The following is a 22,616-nucleotide window of genomic DNA, read 5'->3' as shown; positions in this document are numbered from 1 at the left end:
CTTCCTTCCTTCCTTCCTTCCTTCCTTCCTTCCTTCCTTCCTTCCTTTCCTTCCTTCCTTCCTTCCTTCCCTTCCTTCCTTTCCTTCCTTCTTCCTTCCTTCCTTCTTTCCTTCCTTTCTTCTCAAATTTTAAGTTACAGGTTCTATCCCTTGTTCCTACCCTCCCCTACCTACTGAAAAGGTAAATAATGTTATCAATTATATAATTTATATATATATGTATATGCATATACATATATATAATGTGAAATCATCCAAAATATATTTTCATCTTTGGGACAATTTCTAATCTTACATTTTAGAAGATAGTGGATCTGTGAGTGAGAGAGAAGTCACTTTTTCTCAGTTATCACTCTACCTCCAGGTATCAGGTGTCGATCATACCTCTGGAGTATCTGCTTCACTTAAACCTATAAAGCAATTGCAGCCAGCATGAAGAGAAGAAACGGACAGAAAGGAGAGCCTGTAGCAATGATGAGTATGAGTGCTAGGAAAAGCCAAAGAAATGATCATCTAAGTTAGATTTCTCTTTCTAAAAGAAGTAAGCTATTTCATACTCATTGGTGAGCCCTTCTAGTAACATCTGCTTTCATTTCTAAATCCATTCCTATCACCACTGCAACAGGGTTGGATAACTTGATATTTTGCCAATATGATTAATTTCCTTCCACCAGTAGGCTTTGGGCAGATCATGGCCTTGGATTGGCTCTTGTTCCCGCTTAAAGCACATAAAATGCTTCCTGTTTGAGTTATAGTGACTTAGCTCTGTGTGTTGGGTGTCTTATGCTCATTGTTCTTATTGAATCCCTTGTTTCTGACCTCATTGTCTTTCCTTTACTTCTGGTTCCTGCCCATTATTTTTGTAAGGCTCTTTTCTGAGCATTTCCCTAGTCTAGATTTCTCTCTTGCTATTTTTTTCCCTTCCGCATTCTCTGTCAATGGAGATCATCCCCAGTCCTAGAATAACACCTTCAAATATGCAAAGTTACTACTGAAACTTGTTCAGTTGACCAATTCAATATTGGTTTGCTCTACAAACTCTAGGGCAGCCAATGAACATTTATTAATTGGGCACTGTTTGGGAGGGTTGTGAATCAGACACAGTTCCCTTCCTAAGCGAATTCTCAATCTCTAAGACAAAGGGAAAGACATAAACCTAATAACTATAATACAAGGGAGAATGTGAAAGTAGTCTCCATTTTGAGGGCAGATGTTTTCTTTGTGCTTCTCTGCTTTCTGCCTGCAACTATACACTCTAAGGACCTTAATGATGCTAATAAGGGTTAGAGAAAATTAGACAGATAGGAATATCATGAATTGCTGTGTTGTGTTTATTAAATTATATATATTTTCAATTAAAAACCATTTATTTCCACTTCCTTTCAACTCCTTCCCCACAGGAAAAAAAAAAGGAAAAGAAGACTAAACCATTGTAATAAATTCCCACACCAACACTATCCAAAATTGTATATTCTGTTCTGAGTATTTAGGCCATCATTTCTATCAGAATTGTTCATCACAGGTGCTTTGGAATTATAGTTGATCATTGCATTGATCAGTGTTCTCATACCTTTTAAAATTGTGATTTCTTCTAATAACAATGATGTTGTTAATGTATAAATTGTTCTCTTGCTCTTACTCACTTTATTTCATATTAACTTGTATATATCTTCCCAGGATTTCTAAAACTATCCTTTTTTTAATCATTGCTTATGGTGCAACAGTCTTTGTTATACATTCATAAATTGCCCCAGTTTATGAACATCTTAATTCCAGTTCTATGTTGAGTTGTTTTTTATTTTTAAGAAATAAACTATACTCCTTGACAAGACCACATCACTATAAAGAACCAGCAGCATCATCTTCATCATTGTCATAGTGAGCATTTGACTAGTGCTTTAAGGTTTTCACTGAGATAGTATATTTAGGAATATAAGACACAGGAAAAAACAACTAAGCAGGAATTACCCTGCTTAGAAGAGACCTCTCTCTCTCTCTCTCTCTCTCTCTCTCTCTCTCTCTCTCTGGGGCAAACAGTGATTATAGGCCTTATAGGTTATAGACCAGGATCCTGGAGACAACAGACAGATTTGCCAGAGTTTAACCAATGAAAAAAAAGAAGTTTGAAGGCCTTCTGTTAAAAGGAGACACTAGAGCAAAAATAGAGGGGACTCCTAACCCTGACTGTCTCATTCATGAATTACTGTGATATCAAAGTGGAGGTGGGGAGATGAACAATCACTCTTTTCTACCAGTGGTTTCTGGGAGAATCCATTCCTGAGAAAAGCAAATGTGCAAACCCTAGTCTTTAATGGGACAACAACCGCTTGTCACAGAGATGCCTCCCCTTTATTTATGTGAGTGGCATGAGTTGGAGTTTTATTACTGCATCATTTTATAATGATAATTTCTGGCAGTAGAGGTGTCCTTAATGATGTTGTGAACTTTTTTTTCCTTGTGAGTCACACAAAATGGAGAAGCAGTTAGGAATCTTAATGGGAAATGAAGCAGGAGCTTTATTTTTGGAGATTTTCCCAGAAAATCAATCAGGGGCACAACAAATCAAATCTATGGCAAATTGATGAAATGTTAGATGTGATTTTATTTTAACATTTAAAAACCATAGGATGAAATCTAGAGGAAATTGGGCCAGAGTTGTGAGTTGTGGGAGGGGGAACTGGTGCTTCTGCTGTTAAGGCCACTTCCAAGATTATTTGTAACTATTCCTTGGGGTCCTTCCTCTACCTAACAGAGGGGCTCTAACCTTACAAATTTTACAAGTGGAAATCAATCACTGTTCCCTCTCTGTGTAAACATGTGCTATGGAACAGATAGTGACCTACTTCCAAACTCTCTATTACATTGAATTAGAATGTAAGTATGTTATAGCTCCCCGAGCTTGTTTCTTATCTCCTACTAGAATATAAGGTCCTTGAAGACCAATACTGTGTCTCATTAAATTTTTTCTTATCTGGTGCTTAGGTAGATATAGTTCTCTGTACACAGCTGGCTATATATGATTGAAAGTAAGTTTAAACTTGGTCTTAAAGGATGGTTAGAAATTAGATGGGAGGAAAAGGAAACTAAGCAAAGATATAGTGCTGGGAAAGGAAAGGCCATTCTATAGAAGGAATTCTTATTCTGTGATAAATTGGGCTAGATCAGTGATGGGCAAACTATGGCTGGTGGGCCAGATGCAGCCCCCTGAAATGTTCTATTTGGCTGCGTGACATTATTCCTAATCTGATGAATACAATGTGTAGAATATAATACAATGAAACTTTGAAAGAGTTGCCTTAGAAACAGACTGACAGATGAGCATTTCCTTTCCTTTGACCCCCTCTTTAAAAAGTTTGCCCAACACTGGACTAGAAAACCACTGAGATTCCTTCTAATGCAGGGATTCTCAGAATTTGTAAATTAGGCCAATCCAAATCGCTCATTTTGTTTGCAATCAAATGATCTAGACCATAGGGTCAAGAGCTAGAAGAGAATCTAAAGATAGCTTGGTCCAATCTCTTCATTTTAGAACTAAGCCAACCTAGGTCCAGACCTTTATTCCCTTTATTGCTAGGCAGAGACAACCTATAAATGTATCTATATGTAGTTGCTGAATTGGTTGTAACACAGGTGAGACCACTGAAAGGATGATATTCTTTCTTTTCTTAAGCATAGAGATATTCTTCTTCTTTTTTTAGTTCCAAATTCTCTCTCCTCCATTCCCTCCCCTGCCCAATGAGTAGACAAGAAAAATAAAGCCTACTACAATTTATATGTTTAGTCATGCAAAACAAATTTCTGCATTAGTCATGTTTTAGAAAAAAAAGAAAACGTACTTCAATATGAATTCTGCATCTATTAGTTTTCTCTCTGGAGGTGAAAAGCATATATCATTACATGACCTTTGGAACTGTAGTGGGTCTTAGTGTTGAGCAGTTACTAAGTCTTTCAAAATTGACTGTTTTTACAATATTGTTGTTGCTAGGTAGATTGTCCTCCTAGTTCTGCTTACTTTGTGTTGCATCAGTTCATATAGGTCTTCCCAGGTTTTTCTGAAGCCATCTCCTTCGTCATTTCCTATAGCACAATAGTATTCTCTCACATTCATATAACAATTGAATGACATTCCCTCAATTTTCAATTTTTTTGCCACCACAAACAGAGCTGCTCTAACTATTCATACATATGTGTTTTCTTCTTCATTCTTTGATCTCTTTAGGGGGACAGATCTAGTAGCAGTATTGCTGAGTCAAAGACTATGCACAGTTTAATAGCCTTTGGGGCAGAGCTCCACATTGATTAAGGATGCTATTATTTCAATCACCCTTTATAATTAAATATAATAATTTTAATCATTTATTCCACTGATCCTTTGCTTCAATGACTTAGCTTATTTATACACCACATTACAGAATCACCAAATTTCAGGATCATAAGGTGCCTCGTATGCCCATCTAGCCTAATCCACGCAGTAAAAGAATCCTCATGATTATATATTTGATTAGAAGACCTCTGATGAAGGGGAACCCACCAGTTCCCAAAGCAGTTATTTCTCCTTTTGGACACTGGACCCAGGAACTTGAGCCATGGGGATAGTGGATGCTGAATTTCAGACTAGATATTGCTGCCAGAGCAACAAAGAACTCTTGAGAAGTCAAGGTGCAAGACTCAAATCCAGAGGGATGGGATGGGATCCTTTGGACATGGAACTTGGTGGGACTATGCTATATAAGAACTAAATTAAACTGTAAATTTAATCCTCTTCTCTTCCCCAGAAATGGGAATATTTAAGGATGAATATGCCTCACAGGTATTAGGAGTGGCTCTTCATATATTTGTTCTTCCTAGACTTTTGAAGTAAATATTCATTTTAAAAAGTTAATTTTGGCTGTTTAGTGGTCAAATGGAACTGGGGCTCAGGGGGCTTCTAAAATTGGGAGCAAGTTATCTGTGGGGGCATTGAGTCAATGCTAGAGGGACTGGCTAACCCCTAGTTCTCTTAAGGCCCCTGGGAAACCCTATGGAAGGGGTGAAATGTAGCAGACCTGGCCTTTGTGTACCTGGCCAGAATAATCACTATTACATGCAAAGCATTAGGAATCAGTAGACATATTCTTATCCCAGTTCCTTTGCTAACATGTGACCTTAGGCAAGTCATTTCTTTTCTTGGGGCCTGTTTCCTCCCCTGCCATATAAAAGGGTTGGAACTAGATGACCTTATGATTTGATAATCCACTCTGTGAAGAGCCTGTCACATATCCTATCTCAGGGGATTATCTAAAGAAAAAAAAGGTTTTATCTGCTTGGGCATCAAAACAAATCACCCATTCAAGTGCTTTGTTTTTTTTTTTAAGTCAGCAATTCAGTGAGGAAAAAAACAACTGGGTCCAAATGATTGTTGGACATCAAAAAGAATAAACAACTTACCAGCCAATGCTATCTGCATAAAGGCAAAACAACCTTAGCATGAGAAGGAAGTAGTAAAGCAGAAGGAAATGGAAAAGATGCAGAGCAAAATTTGTTTCTAAGAAAGGAGAAGGAAGGAAAATGAAATACTAGACAAGTTAGAGAAGGGTCAGCTGTATTCTTTACACTGACACAGTGTCCTTTGGCTTCCCTAAGTTCTGAGAAGGGAGGAAATGGGAAGAAAAAACAAGTCTTAATACAGGAAGAATGAGATTCTGGTTAGAAAACATTGGATTTAGGTTCAGAAAATTCAGACTTAAGTTCCAGATTTGATTGTTCCCGGTTCTGTAACCACAGTTAATTAATTAAAATTTTCCCAGCCTCAGTTTCTTCATTTATAAGATAGACCTACTAATATCAGACTCTCTTGATACAAAGGACCTCGTTATGCTTTGAAGGACTTTTTACCATCTCTGGCTCATGAGTTCCCACCCTACAGGAATCAAGGGGGTTCAATATCTAAATTCCCCCTACAGTAGCATCCGTTTCCCTTTAAAGCACAAAGACTCATAAACCATACAGCAAGAAGCCATTGAGCTTGACTTTAATCCTGGTCAATTCTAGAGCATGTTATTAAAAAGATATTTAATGAACATTGGGCCAGATTTAATAGAGATAAATATTGTTTTACTCTTGTTACATGATGTGTAATATAATTAATAATTAACATTTATTAAGCACCTATTATACGTCAGGCACTATGCTAAATGATGGAGATAGAAATAAGAAAAAGACAGTCCATACCATTGAGGATCTCACAACCTAAGGGGAAAGACAACATATGAAAAGATAATGAAAAGGGGGGTAGAAGGAGTGCCAAAAGGTACCAAGCTCAAGGGCATGATGAAAATGATGGCAGAATCAAAACCAAGCAGAGCAGCTGGTGACAAATGAAGAAATGGCTGGCATTCTCAGTCCTCTAAAAAGGGAGACAATGGGAAAAGATTTTCCCCCCTCCACTTTTCAGTTCTCTAATTGGAGAGGTAGAAAAAGCTAAAGGTATTGATGAGGTGTGAATAGTGAATTTGAAGCACTGTCTGTTGTGATGAGTTTACCAATGATGAGTTTATCCTAGGTGGGGCATGATAAAGATGATGATGGAGTCAAAACCAAGCAGAGTAGCTGATAACAAAATAATTATGATAAATAGAAGATGAGGCTGTATGTCTAGTCAGCAATGGATATAGAAAACATCTGGGATTTTTACTCAACTACAAGCTCAATAATTTAATATGGCAGCCAAGAAAACCAATACCTTCTTAATTTGCATGAGGAGAGACATGGTATTCAAGAATAGTCAGCTGAGAGTCCTTCTGTATTTTACTATGCCCAGATTACATCTAGAACATCATATTGAGTTCTAGCACTATGATTTAGGAAGGGCTTTGATAAACTGAAGAAAATACAAAGAAAGACAACCAAGGACATGAAGGATCTTGAGTCCATGTTCCAAGAGGATTAAGTGAAATGATGTTTAGCTTAGAGAAGAAAAACTATAGGAGGAAAAGATAGCTGTCTTTAAGTATCTGAAGGAAAGGAAGAGTCATATTTGTTTTGTTTGGTCCCAGAAGGCAGAAGTACAAGCAATGGAAGGAAGTCACACCAAAGCAAATTTAGGATTGATGTAAGGAAAAACATTTTAACAATTAGAACCAATCAAAAGTGGCCTGATCTGCCTTGGGAGTGATGGATTCTCCTTCTCTGGAGATCTTGAAGTAATAGTTGTATGATCACTTGCATTCCTGTTCATGTACAGTGTGTCTAGATGGCCAGGAAGGTCTCTTTCTACTCTAGTGTCTGTGATTCTGGGCCATAGCCTTCCTATAGTATAATACCTGTGATTATGCCTGGGTCAGAGAAAAAGCTTGGGATTCAGTCCCCCAAATTGGAGCCCATTGCTTGGTGACTCTTTCCCTGGTCTCTTCTTAATGCCAGTTCCTAGCCTACTTGCTCTCCTCCTTTGCTATCAATCTGCTCCAATCTCAACAAGTGTCTCAGTTGTTTTGACACTTCCACAATCCTTGTCCCCTGCTTTGTGGCTGTCACCTTGGCCCGTCTGGAAGATGTTATACCTACTGTCAATTCTGTTCAGCTGATTCATGCTCTTTGTTCTCCTCCCTATGAGACAGTGCCGGTTCTCAAGCAGCTGGACCATGGAGGAATTACATAGGGAGAATGCCTCTAGGCTTTTTGAAACTTTCCAGCTCAGGCATGCCCAAGGTCAAAATGCCCCAGGGCTATTTAAAAATTTCTGCTCTTATAATCTGGCTGCAAAGCCCTGCCCTCTAAAGGTCTCCTCATTCAGCTGTGGAAACCACCTTTACCATGCAACAGACAAGTTTCCATTCTCCACACCTGGTTGGGTTAAGGTGAGTCTCTCCCACTTATCTTCCTTTTTCCCAAGTGGCTGTGCAAGATACTAACTGTGCCTTTTGGTGGCTTGGAAAGGAACGCTTTCCTTCTTTTAAGTGCCAGGTCTACTTCCCACTTTCCATTTTCCTTGAGGCAGCTAGGTTTCACAGTTGCTATGGCCTGTTGGTCTTGGTGGGCTGGACTCAGGTCAAGAAGACCTGAGATCAAATTCTGCCTCAGATATTCCCTAGATGAGTGACTCTGAGGCAAGTCACTTAACATCTCTCAGGCTTCTTTTCCTTACCTAGAAAATGGAGGATAATAATAGTGCCTACTTTATACGGTTCTATTTAGGATTAAATGAGATAATGTATTTAAAATGCTTTGAAAAATTTAAAGCATGAATTAAATTAAATTCTAGTTATTATTTTTCCTGCTTTTCTCTAAATGTAAACTCCTTGAGACCTGGGGCTGACTTATTTTTATCTTTCACCATTTAGCAGCTAACATAGTATCTGGCACCAGGAAGGTCATTCAAATGCTTCTGATTGATTTGCATCATTCTCAATGGTAGCTAACCCAGATCATGCAAATGAATGAGAGTACTAAACTTCCCTAAGGAAGGGAAGAGGGGTAAAACTAGCAGCTATTCCCAGGGCATTGCATCTGTTATTCAGAGCAGAAAGGACAAAGATTCATGTCTCCACAACATAAGAATAACATGTCTCTAGGGGTGATAAGCACAGTGCCTAGGATATAGTTGTTGTTTAGTTGTTTCAGTCACGTCCAATTATTTATGACTGTATTTGGGGTTTTCTTGGCAAACATACTGGAGTGGTTTGCCATTTATTTCTCCAGCTCTTTTTACAAATGAGGAAACTGAGGCAAACAGGATGAAGTAACTTGCCCAGGGGTCACCCAGCTAGTAAGTGTCTGAGGCCAAATTTGACCTTAGAAACTGACTCTAAGCCTGGTGCTTTATCCACTTCACCTCCTCTGCCCGCTCCCATTCCAACATATAGTAGGTACTTAATAAATGTTTATTGACTAATTGATTGTTGTAATGAAGTCCAAATGAGATTATGTATGTAAAGTGCTGGGTAAACTTCAAAGGGCTTTATTACTATTTTTTTAGTCCAGATGTGTGATTCCATCTCGATGGGGATCTGCCAGTGAAGGCACATTTACTAATATAAATCAGTCATTGATTTGTCAGTTAAAAGTCTTAAGAGGGATAGTTAGGGCACTGATAATAAAAGTGACTTGCCCAGTGTCATATAAACAATGAATTCTACTGGGATGTCTTAAATCCAGGTCTTCCTGAACCTGAAGGCTGGTTCTCTCTAACCACCAGGCTTTATTCATAGTAAGAAAAGACTTATATGTCTTTTTTTAACCCTAACCTTCTGTTCTAGAATCGATACTAAGTATGTGCAACTGGGATTAAGTGACTTGCCCAAAGTCACCCTAGGTGACTGAGTGTCTGAGGTCACATTTGAACCCAGGACCTCCTGGCTCTAGGTCTGTCTGTATCCACTGAGCAACCTAGTTCCCCTAGGACCTATACAGACCCCCCCCCCAAATTTTTTCAACAAAACTTTATTTTTATTTAAAAATTTTAAAAATTTATTTTTATTTTATTGATTAATTATAAAATTTTTTGCATGGTTGCATGATTCATATTCTTTCCCTCCCCTCCTCCCATCCCCCTCCCATAGCCAGTATGCAATTCCACTGGGTTTTACATGTTAGACCTATATCTTTTTTTTTTTTTTTTTTAATTTATTTTTTTATTTTTTAAACCCTTAACTTCTGTGTATTGACTTATAGGTGGAAGAGTGGTAAGGGTGGGCAATGGGGGTCAAGTGACTTGCCCAGGGTCACACAGCTGGGAAGTGTCTGAGGCCGGATTTGAACCTAGGACCTCCCGTCTCTAGGCCTGGCTCTCAATCCACTGAGCTACCCAGCTGCCCCCTAGACCTATATCTTTTTAAGGTAGAAAAGGACAGAAAAAAATTAAGATAAATTCATAAAACATATTATATTCAGAAATGGAAAAAAATGTAAAGAATACCAAGAAATATGGAAAGAAATCTGAAATGATGCAAAATGAGATCAAGGGAACCAGATCATGTGTGTTGGCTACATCTTTGTCAAAAACAAAGCAAAGGTCAGTCATGAAGTAATCTAGCAACACACAGTAAGAATTACAAAACTAGTTACATCCTTTGACCCACTAGTAGAACTGTATCCTGATGATATTACTAGAAGAAACAAAAGTACTACCCATAAAAAAAAATATTCATGGTGGTTTTATTTGTCATGTCAAAAAAGCTAAGATCATCTATGTGTCTGATGACTGGGGAGTGATTGAATAAATTTTGTTAGGTACCAATTGGTGGGGGTCAGGAATCACCTGAAGCAAAGGCTTCTAACTCACACTCTTCATGGTAATAATTATGTAAAATAAGGTCACTGGTTCCAGCTCAATGGAAACAGGCAGTTCAATTTCAAATAATGTAACCACCTCAGGCAATTCTTGATTTGCATTAATTGGGACCTGGCTGTATATCAATATTATAGAATATGCCTATGAAATGAAAATAACAAATATGAAGAATATCAAGATATATGAAAAGACATCCCAATTTTGTTACTTATGTATGATCTTGCTCAAGCTGGGTAATCTTGGGAAATTCCCTTAACCTCACTGGGCCTTAGTTTCCTCATTTGGAAAATAAAGGGCTCAGATTTAATCACTGCTAGTCTCTCTTCCAGCTCCAAATCGTAATCAATGACACATCAAAGGATGCCGAGCAATGAAAGCAGAATCGGAATATAGGCATCCTGTATGACTACATTTTTTTTTAAAAGCATCAAAATTAAAGTCTGCTGATGAAGAAGTGATCCGAAGGGAACACAGGAACAATATGATAGTCCTATTATTGTTATGTTTTTATTTGATTATTATATTTTTCCAGATTACATGTTAATGCAATTTTAATAATTATTTTTTGAAATTTTGTGATTTAGGTTCTTTCCCTTCCTCCTTCTCCTCCTCCTCCCTGAGATGGCAGGTAAAACAGTATAGAGTATACATGTCCTATCACGTAATACATATTTTTATGTTCGTCATGTTGTAACAAAAGACATACATTGCTTATACAAGAAAAAAAAAAACTCTTGAAGAAGATGTAGTTAAAAATGGCATAATTCCTTCTATGGCAGTGGATAGTCCCTTGGAGTAGTCTTGAATCCTTGCATTGTTGATAAAAGTTGTCATCAAAAGTTGATCATTGTATGTTATTGTTGTTACTGCATACAATTTTCTCCTGGTTCTGCTCACTTCACTTTGCATCACTTCATTTAAGTCTTTCCAGGTTGTTTTTAAAAGATCGTCCTGTTTGTCATTCTTATGACACAATATTATTCCATTACAATAATATACCATAATTTATACAGCTCTTCACCAAGTGATGGGCATTCTTTCAGTTTCCAATTCTTTGCCACCATGAAAAAGAGCTGCTATAAATATTTTTGTTTAAGTAGGTCTTTTCTCCCTATCTTTGATCTCTTTGGGGTATAAGCCTATTAGAGGTGTTGCTGAGTCAAAGGATATACACAGTTTTATGGCCCTTTGGGCATGATTCCAGATTGTTCTCCAGAGTGGTTGGATCAGTTCACAGTTCCACCGATTTTCCCACATACCCTCAAACATTCGTCATTTTCCTCTTTTGTCATATTAGCCAATCTGATAAGGTGTGAGGTGGTACCTCAGAGTTAATTTGCATTTCTCTAATTAATAGTGTTTTGGAGCATTTTTTCATACTTCTTTTGTTCAAGTTTATACATTTTACTTTGGGTTAACTAAATAGCTTGACAATTTATAGCTTCTTATATGAAGCCATAGTTTGTATGCTTATTTGATTATATATGTTTGTAGTTCTTAGGTATAGGATTCTAGTTCTTTTTATCATTTATATCATGGAACAAATCAAAAGAAGATTTGTCAAAGTAACAAAAATAAACATATATTATATATCTGCATGGAAAATAAAATTTTAGAACCTTTGAATGTAAAGCCACTGCAAAGTACATCAATATACCCTTGAGAAGCAGTGGACTTGGAGTCAAGAAGACCTGGATTTGAATTCCAAGTTGGGCCATTTACTAGCTTTGTGACCTCATTGTTCTGAGGCTGCATTTCCTAATTCATTAAATAAGAATAATAAACATTGCACTACCTACTTTATAAGTTTGTTGGGAACAGGGTGCTTTTCAAACTGTATAAAGGCCCTGTGTAATATTTGTACTAAGGCCTGAAATCAGGAAGACTCATTTTCATGAGTTCAAATCTGACTGCAGACACATGCTAGCTGTGTGACCCTAGACTAGTCACTTCACCAAGTTTGCCACAGTTTTCTTATCTGCCAAATGAGTTAGAGGGGAAATGGCAAACAACTCCAGTATCTCTGCCAAGAAAATCTCAAAGGTGGGGGATAGGGGATGGCATAAAGAGTTGGGTGTGGCTGAACAACAACAACAATAATATAATATTTCTTGGTAATCATTTAAAAATTACTTTTTATTCTTAACTGGACAAGTGCCAAATAAAATGAACATTTCCATGTACGATTTCAGTGAAAAGGAGGGATTTGTATATGAAATGGTGAGTCTTTCTTATGTAGAACTTGCCCTTCTTTTTAAGTATATAATAAATATATAACATGTAACTTCAAAACTATTTTATTTATAGATGATTCCTTTTGACCTCCCTTCTGTTCTTATATAATTTTTCTTGGAATCCTTTTCTCTATTTCCTATCTCTTTCCCTCTTCCCTGTTGGAAAGAAAGAGAAAAAGAAAATGAAAAGAAAAATCTTTGCAACAAATGTGTATACTTAAGCAAAATATATTCCTGTTAAAGTCAAACCCCAAGTTGTATGTCTCATTCTGATTTTTGAGTCCCCAGTGGTCCCTTTGAATCCAGGTTGGCCGCACTGATCAGAGTCTGTCTTTCAAAGCTGTTTTTCTTTACATTTTTTTTTTCTGTACACTTTGCTCTCCTGGTTCTGCCCACTTTACTCTGCATCAAGTAATATATATCTTCTCAGATTTCTCCAAAATCATCCTTTTCATAATTTTTTATGACACCATAATATTCCAATACATTTATGTACCACAATTTGTTTAGCTCCCTATAAACTGGCATCTTTTTTTCTTTCAGTTCTTAATTATTACAGAAAGAGTAGCTATAAAATTTTTTTCTTGTAGATTCCTTGAACTCTTTGGATAGAGGCCTAATAGTGGGCCAAAGTCTATGTGTAGAAAAGTGATTTTCTGGGCTTAGTTCTAAATTGCTTTTCAGAATAGTGAAGTCATTTTATGGTTCCATCAACAGTGTATTAATGTGCCTATTCTCCCATAGCACCTCTAAGATTTGACCCTATATAAATGTAAACAATTATTATTATTATAGTGAGAAGATAACTAGAGTAGAGAAAGCACTTTTCTCTAAATGTGACAGTAGTATCATCAAGAATGGCTAAAAAGACTGCTTAAAAAATGTCCCAATAAATTAATGAATCATTTAAATAATAAATGGTTACCAGAAATTACATACAGAATGTGATACCTGGTCATAGTTAACCTGAATCAGATACTTGATGGATATGAGGTGTGAATAGGAAAGCATAAAGATAAAGTGAAATATCCTTTACTTAACAACTAAGAAAAACAATATATCCTTTCTCATCAAGCAGCTTAACTATAGATATTTCTCAAGTTTGGTAATCACTCTTCTGTCTCATTCCTGCCTTTCAGAGGTTATCTGATCTCCTAACTTTATCCTACTGATTTGTAATTTTACCCAGCAAAGATGGGTTCTGGGTATTAGCAGATGATTAGCAAGATTGGGGGATAAAAGAATATTCACTCAATACTCAAACTAAAACTCATCCTAGGGATTGGTAAATACTTCTGGCATCAAAATTAGAGGTTTGAAAAGGTAACTGGAATAGGGGATTAGGCAATCTTAGCCTAAGCTGGTGGGAGCAGTAACAGGTCTCCATGAAGCAAAATCAGGGAAAAAACACAGAGGAGAAGGAAGCACAGGACATAAACTGAGTTTGTTTCATGTAAGGAATGTTAGAAGTCAACATCCTTTTATGGTAGTGGCTTACTTAGATACATCCTTTTCCCTCTGGCTGGTGGCAATGGATAGAGCACTGGACTTGGAGTCAGGAAGACTCCTCTTCCAGAGTTCGAATCTGGACTCAGACAATTATTGGCTGTGTGACTTTGGGTAAGTCACTTAACACCATTTGCTTGAGTTTCCTCATCTGTAAAAAATCAGGAGAAGGAAATGGAAAACCACTCCAGTATCTTTGACACAAAAACTCCAAATAGGATCATGAATAGTTGGATAAAATTGAAAAGCAACTCAACAAGAACAACAAAGAAGGTCAATATCACTGGATCTCTGGAAACATGGAAAGAATTCAGGTGTAAGAATACTGGAAAGTTAGAAAGGGACCAAGTTATAAAGCCAGAGGGTGTTGATGGCTATATAAAAAGGCCTAGCCTAATATGTTTTCCCAAAAGGTACTGATAGCATATGCTCAATAGAAATTTATTAGAGTATAACTTTCCACTATCATAAGAAATTCTTCCTATATAAAATGAGAGTTGAACTAGAGGATTTAATCTATGTTTGCTGCAATATCAAAGATCCCACAAATACCTTACACAGCTATTTTGTGTGGGGGAGGTGGAAGAGTGGCAGACAAATGTGATTTTAACACCAGTATTTAATCTAACAATATGTGAACCTAGATCTGTACATTACAGTCCAGTTGTAGAAAACCGCATGGAACACTGAGGTGACTTGCTCATGGTACAAAAAAATGTAGAATGTATCAGAACAAAGTTTTCAGGAGCAGCTAGGTGACTAGAGCCAAGCCTAGAGTTCTGGGTTCAAATCAACCCCAGATATTTCATAGCAGTGGGATCCTGGGTCAGTCACTTAACCCCTATTGCCCAGCCCTTAACATTCTTCTGCCTTGGAACCAATACACAGTATTAATTCTAAGACAGAAGGTAAGAGTTTAAAAAAAAAAAAAAGAAAGCAATGTTTTCCTGAATTCAAGGCTTAACTTTCTATAGATTGTGCTACAAACACAAACACAAAACTTGGGATCCCTGAAAAAAAGCAAACATTGGAGAGTGGAAAAAACCTTGCTACAATTAACAAGAAATCATGGTGATGACCTACTTCTTCCCTGTCACTTTCTATATAGCTTTACCCCTTTGGGTCTCAATTTCCTGAGTTGTAAAATTAGAAGTCTGAACCCGATGATCTTGAAGGGTACCTAAGGAGTCAGGGGAAGGAGTAGGACTCCCACAGAAGAGTCCAGAGGGTACTTGCTCCAACTTGTCCTGAAGGTATGAAGGCTAGAAGACCAAGTTTCAGTCAACACCACCACCAGTTCAGTGGCTCAGTTGATAGAGCTATGAGCTTGGAGTCAGGAACACCAGAATTTAAAATTGACTTCAGAAACTTATTCGGTATGTTATTTTAATGAAGTCACTTAAGCCCTGTCTACCTCAGTTTCCTCAGCTGAAAAATTAGGATAAAAATAGCACCTATTTCACAGATTTTGTTGTAAAGATTCAGATAAAAATTAAAAAAAAGAATTTAGCACAACATTTGGCACAAAGTAGGTACTTAATAACATTTTATTCCCTTCTCTTTTACAATACACTTTCTCTGAAGGTCTCTTCCATTTCTAGGTACTATAATTTTAAATATGTTTGCCTTGTACTTTAAAATGTTTTCTGTGTTAAGAACTAGAGCACAGTAATAATACATAGTTTAGAAATAGCATCATGTGTCATCTATGGGAAAAGATGTATCTGAAACTAGGGTGGGGCAATTGGGGCTTTGTCCCAGATGTGTTCCTCAATAGCCCAGGCCTGCCTTCCTCTATCCCAACCCAGAAATGCAACTTGCCTATGAACTAGAAGGAAAACATATATAAACTATATTTTAAAAGAGAGATTAGGACTTTTCTTGTGATGAGACATTGTGTTGGATATCAGGCACTTTGGAACAACTGCATATTGAATCTTTAGAAACGAGACTTTCTAGCAAAAAAGAAAAACTTGATTTTATAGAAGCTAAATTGCTTCTATTTTTTAAAAAAAGATACAATCATGACAATTACAGGAAGAGGGAAGATAACCCTTACAAGGAGGAAGTAGGAAGAGAAAAGAAGAAGTAGATAGAGTAAAGAAGGAGGCAGGGAAGGAAAACTTGGGTTTGCAGATTTGGGGTGGTTTGTTTTTTTTTCATGTTGTGATTTTGAAACCTGGAAATTCAAAGGAAAAAAGAAGACAAATGATGAAAATGTTTCTGATGACCACCATGAAGATCTTTTGCGAAAATGTTCGTCTGGACTAGTTCACAAGAACTAGGAGAGAGGGTGTCCCTCTGGGCAATGTGAGTGGGTTTAGATTGTCCATATGATGTGATTCTTTGGGTGTATGGGTTTTTTTTTATTGCATAAATAAAACTTAAAAAAAAAGAAAGAAAATGTCCCTCTGATATTTTTCTGAGGCATGGAGCTGACTCTGGATTCCCAAAGTCTGCTAGCTGCCCAAACTATCACAATGGCTGCCTAACAAGTCTCCCTGCCCGAGGCTACTTTTTCTCCTCCAGTCCATTCTCCAAACAGCAGCTAATGATTTTTCTAAAGTGCAGCAGGTCTGACCATGTGGCTTCTTTGCTTAAAATTCCAATGGCTCCCTTTCTCTTCTAAGAAACAAACTCCTCTGTTTAGCTTTTTAAAACCTTCCTGATATGGCTCCAACTGACCATTCCAGAAATTGTACATTGGCAAGCCCAGGGGGTTTAGATCACTCCAATTATTTTATATGCAAAGATCCCAGACTTTTCCATTGACTCAATCAATCAGTTAAGCAAAGATAAAAACCAGGAAAGAAAAAGTACTTAATTAATTTGAGACAGAAGTGTACTGAAACCAGCTCCTACTTGCAAAAGAGTCAATTGTTAAATTTTCAGTGTGAGCATTTGCATCTCAGAAATCATCAAACTACAAATCAGGCTGTGATTTATTGTTTTGGTGATTGTCTAGACTCTAGCCTAAGAAAGTGTTGGAGAAAATGTTGATGGAGATTAAAGAGAAAAATGTATTGTGAGTGTGTATGTTTGTACACAGACATGTATACATATATGCATGTAGCCATATATACATATATGCATATGTGTATGTGTAGACATTTAACAACCTGAGATAGATAGATAGATGATAGATAGATTGACAGCTAGATTGATTGATTGATGAGATAGATTGATAGATAGATCTCAGGTTGTTTAAATGTCTACCAACAACCCCCACCTCAAATCTTTTTTAAAATTTTTTTTAAATTTAGAATATTTTCATATGTCTACATGATTCGTGTTCTTTCCCTCTCCCCAGACTTCCCCTCTCCTCCCTGTAGCCAACGTGCAATTCCATTCCCCCTCAAATCTAATTGCAATGTCTGCATTGGAAGGTGAGAGGCATATCAAGGATAAACTAGACACATAGAGGTCTCCTCAAAGGGCCTGAATCCCTGAACTCTGCAAAGAAGAAAAGATTTCTGGTAATTAGGAGTTCTAAGTTGTTCTTTGACTGAACATGCTCTCTAAGTTTGAGCCCACTCTCCCTAAAGAGAGTATGTATGGAAGAGCATATTACTGGTTTAAGGATAATGCTTTCTACCAATTGTTCTTACTCTACTACCTATTTCTAAAAATTATTTAACTCTTGCTGACTAGTTGATAGGCAATGGGGAACACATTATCATGTGCTGAGTTTTATCAGAGATTGTATATTAGAAAACCCTTAGTGCAACTCCTAGAATCATGAGGGGAATAAGTATATTTTTCCTTTTTAATATTGATTATTTGTTTATTTTTAACATTCTTTTCTTTTTAAATTTTGAATTCCAGATTCTTTCCCTCTTCTACCCTTCCCCCACCCACTGAGAAAACAAACAACATCATATCAATTACACATGTGAAATCATATAAAATATATTTTCATATGAACTATTTCAAAAAATAAAGAAACCAAGAAAGTTATTCTTTAATTTTCACTGAGTTCTTCAGTACTTTTTCCCTCTGGAAGTTTTTATTTTGTTACCTCAAGGTGATAGGTAGATTCTTTTAATTTCTATTTTATATTCTGGTTCTAGGCTAACAGGGCAGTTTCTTTGCTAATTTCTCAAAAATGATGTCTAGGCTCTTTTTTTAAAATCATGATTTTCAGGTAGTCCAATAATTCTTATATTCTCTCTCCACAATCTATTTTCCAAGTCTGTTATTTTTTCAACGAGATATTTCATATTTTCTATTTTTTTCATTCTTTTGACTTTGTTTTATTGTTTCTCATGGAGTCACTAGCTTCCATTTACCCGATTTTAATTTTTTTTTTAAATTTCTTTTTTTTTTTAAACCCTTGTACTTCGGTGTATTGTCTCATAGGTGGAAGAGTGGTAAGGGTGGGCAATGGGGGTCAAGTGACTTGCCCAGGGTCACACAGCTGGGAAGTGGCTGAGGCCGGGTTTGAACCTAGGACCTCCTATCTCTAGGCCTGACTCTCACTCCACTGAGCTACCCAGCTGCCCCCCAATTTTAATTTTTAAGGAATTATTTCCTTGAGTAAACTTTTGTACCTTTTTTCTATTTGGCCAATTCTGTTTTTTAAGTTCTTTTCTTTAGTGAATTTTTTTTTTGTGTCTCTTACCATTGGGTCAATTCTGTCTTTCAAGGTGTTATTTTCTTCAGTATTTTTTTGTGTCTCTTTTACTAAACAGTTAATTCTCTCTCTTTTTTAAACTGTCTTTTTCAGTCCTAGTGACAATTCTAAGACAGAAGAGAAATGGGGTTAAATAACTTGTCCAGGATCATCCAGGTAGGAAGGGTATGAAGCCAGAATACTGATCCTCTTGACTCCAGGACCAGTGCTCTATCCATTGTACCCATCTAACTGTCCTTGTTAATTCTCTTTTCATAATATTCTTGCATTTCCCCCATTTTTTCCTCTACTATTTTTATCTCTTTCCTTAACATTTCCAGGAATTCTTGCTAACCTTGGATCTAATTAGCACTTATATTGAGGTTTTGCTTGCAGTTCTTTTCATATATCACATGTTCTTCTGAGTTTATGTCTTGGTCTTCCCTGCCACCATAGTAACTTTATATGATCAAGTTCATTTTTATGTTGTTTACAGATTTTCCCAACTCATTTCTTCAGCATGCTGTCCCCACCCTCCCACCCTCCTTGGACATAAGAAGGCACTATGCCAAACTTCAGATTTTTTTCCATGCTGCTCTTTTCAGAGGTAGTTCTGGGGGTCTGCAAATTTTCCATACTTCTAAAGTGGTCATATACTGGGAGAGGTGTGGTCACTGTTTTGGTCTGTGCTCTGGTCTTTTCCCAGGAAGAGTCCCTGGTCTCCTGCAACTGCAAATCTTAGCACTTTTCTTGGCTCTGGATCAAGAGCCCCTGCACCCTTATGACCATTTATTTGTCTTTACCCTAAAACTGTGACTCAGAATTGCTTATGGGCAATAGAATTGTCAGTCAACACCAGCTGCACTCATTTATAGCAGTCGCCTGTAATCTCTTTCTGTCCAGCTGTCCAATCCCCTTACCGTCTCTGGGCTGAGAGCTCCCAAAGATGCTGCTGCTACTGTTACAGCTGCCTCCAAGGCCCACCATAGGTGCTCCTGCTGTGCTCCAGTCCTGTGCCCACCCTGGTATTATACCTGGAGATCTCCTACATGGTCTTAGGAAGGAATAATGTCTCCCTCTGACCTTTTGTTGACTCTCACACTCATAAATTTGATTTGTGGCATTCTTTTAAAGCTGTAGGGGAATGTTGGAAGAGTACAACTGGGTTCTGGCCTATACTGTGCCATCTAGGCTTGAAGGGGAATAAGTTTTTATTAAGTACCTTAATAGAGCATTTTTATTTCATTTTATCTTTACAACAACCCTGAAAGGTAGGTGCTATTATTATCTTCATTTTACAGTTAAGGAAATTCAGACAGAGGTTAAATGACTTACTTAGGATCACACACCTAACAATTCTAGGGCCAAGGTCTTCCTGACTCCTGGCCCAGTAATCTATGCATTGTACCATCTATCTGCCTGAGGGAAGAAGTTACCCTCTGGGGTCTCAGCCTACTGAGTCTCAGCCTGGGATTTGGGGAAGTGAGTCTTTCTTGATTTCCTTTATTGCTAGGGCCTTCTCTCTGTTGGTCATCTCCAATTTGTTTTGCATATATCTTTTTTCCTCTGTATATATCTTATTTGTATCATGTTTACATATTCTCTTCCCCATTCATACTATAAGCTTCTTGAGAGTATAGATTGTCTTTTGCCTCTCTTGATACCCCTAGTACTTGATACAGTGTCTGGAAAATAGTAGGTGCTGAATAGATTCCAAATGGGTATATGGTTATACATATACCACTCTATCTATGTATCTATGTATCTATCTATGTATCTATCTATCTATGCATCTATGCATCTATCTATGTATCTATCCATCTATGTATCCATCCACCCATCTATCCATACATCTATCTATCTATCTATCTATCTATCGATCTATCTATCTATCTGTCTGTCTGTCTATCTATCTATCTGTGTCTATCTGTGTGTCTATCTATCTATCTATCTATCTATCTATCTATCTATCTATCTATCTGTCCATCTGTCCATCAGTCTCTTTCTATCTATATTATAAATGTGTATATATATATATATATATATACACACACACACACACACACACACACACACACACACTCACATACACACATATATGTGTTGGTCTGTAGTCCCAGAAGATACATGGACAGATCAATGCCTCTATTCTCTCTGTAGGATAACATTTTTTGTTTATGTCTGCACAGTTCAGGCAGGTTAGCAGGCAGAGTAGAGGCAAACCTGGATAACAATTAGACCTAGATAATTGTGTGTACAAGAAGGTGGGTTTTGGTTTAGATGACTGTCATTGCAAGGATTCAGGGTCTGAGGATTCAGTTGACTGAGGCAACACTGGCCCAGTAGCCAGGGTAGATTCCTTTAAGTAAGCCAAGAAAGCATAAGATGGCTCCAGAGGGTGCTTGATTTTCCAACACCACATTGGACCAAATACAGTAAGCCAACTTCATGTAGATGGCCTTATTCTATTTAGCTAACTCTCTGATACCCACCAACTTCCACACCAAGGTAAATCCTAATTAAATAGGATGAGTAATATGATTTGCTTTTCTCATGAAACCATTTATTGAAAAGCACTAAGTGGGAAGAAGGGAGGAAAGAGGAAGGAGAGGGTTGACACAAAAATTTGGATAACCGGATGGTAGAATTATTAGCAATAGGCAGAAGTTGTAAAGCTATAAAAGCAAGTTTATAGTTAGAAAAAACTTCCTAATTGGTAGAACTCCAAAAGTAGAGTAGTTTCCTCATCCCTAGAGGTCATAGGATCATAGGTTTAGAGCTAAAAGGGACCTTAGAGATTTAACACCCTCACTTTTCAGATAGGGAAACTGAGGCTGGGGAAAGTTAAGTGACTTGCCCAATGTATTCCAGGAATCTGGGGGAAAGGGGGTGGAGATGAGGTGTAGATTCAAACCCATGTCTTTCTAACACCAAATCTGTCACTCTATACCCTAAGGCTGGGTGATCACATCAACTAGTCGAGAATTCTCTTTTGGATGTGGATTAGATTTGATAGCCACTGCAGTCTTGTCCAAATTTGAACTTTGGTGATTCTGTAATAATTAGAGCATTCACAGTTCCTACCCTCATGCTGCTTACAATCTAGTAAGACACAGGAACCTTAGATTTAGAACTAAGAGATACCTTAGAGGACATCTAGTCCAAATTCCTTATTTTATAGATGTAGAACCTGAGCCCCAGACAGATTAAGTAACTTGACCAAGGTCATACAGAATTTGAACTCAGGTCCACTAACTCTAAATCCAGAAGTCTTTTCACCACTAGAAATATGATACTAAGTAAATATGCAACACCATCCAAACATCCAAACTGTTTAATAATTATAGATTAAATAGAATGTAATGAGAGGAGATCTAATCTCCATAGAGTAGATGTCTGCCCAGGACACTATTGTTTAAAACTTTGGGCAATAAAGTAGTCTTAGGTGGGTTTCCTACCTGCTCTTTGAGGGATGGACCTTTCCAGAGTGTTCAGTGTCTTTTGTTTAAGTCTTTCTCCACAGCTGATTTTAGAAGTGAGGTGATTGTCATGTTCACCTAACATGAGAGGTGGAGGTGGGGTGTAGATTCAAACAATTTGAAAGTGGTCAAGAGTACCTTCTCTTTTCTGAGTGAGAACAATATGTAGTGGAGAGCATGATAGAGTCAAGTTCTTATTTCCACTTACTACCTGGGTAACTGTGGGCAAATCCTGTAATCTCCCAAGGCTCTATTTCCTCATCTGTAAAATGAGGCAATCTGACTAAATGGCCTCTCAAGACCCTTTTAAATTTAAATCAGGCATCTTGCCTGTCTGAGCCTGTGGGCAGTCAGGATTCTGGCAAAAGGGTGTCTGACATGGAGTCTGAACCCAGGCTGGGAAGACCTTCTCCTCTCATGTAAACTTTTATATTCTCTCTCTCTCTCTCTCTCTCTCTCTCTCTCTCTCTCTCTCTCTCTCTCTCTCTCTCTCTCTCTCTCTCTCTCTCTGTCTCTCT

This window comes from Gracilinanus agilis, chromosome 3 (genome assembly GCF_016433145.1).
Source record: "Gracilinanus agilis isolate LMUSP501 chromosome 3, AgileGrace, whole genome shotgun sequence".
In the NCBI taxonomy this organism is placed as follows: Eukaryota; Metazoa; Chordata; class Mammalia; order Didelphimorphia; family Didelphidae; genus Gracilinanus; species Gracilinanus agilis.
The sequence above is the reverse complement of the archived record's forward strand: the minus strand, read 5'-3'. Positions refer to the sequence as shown.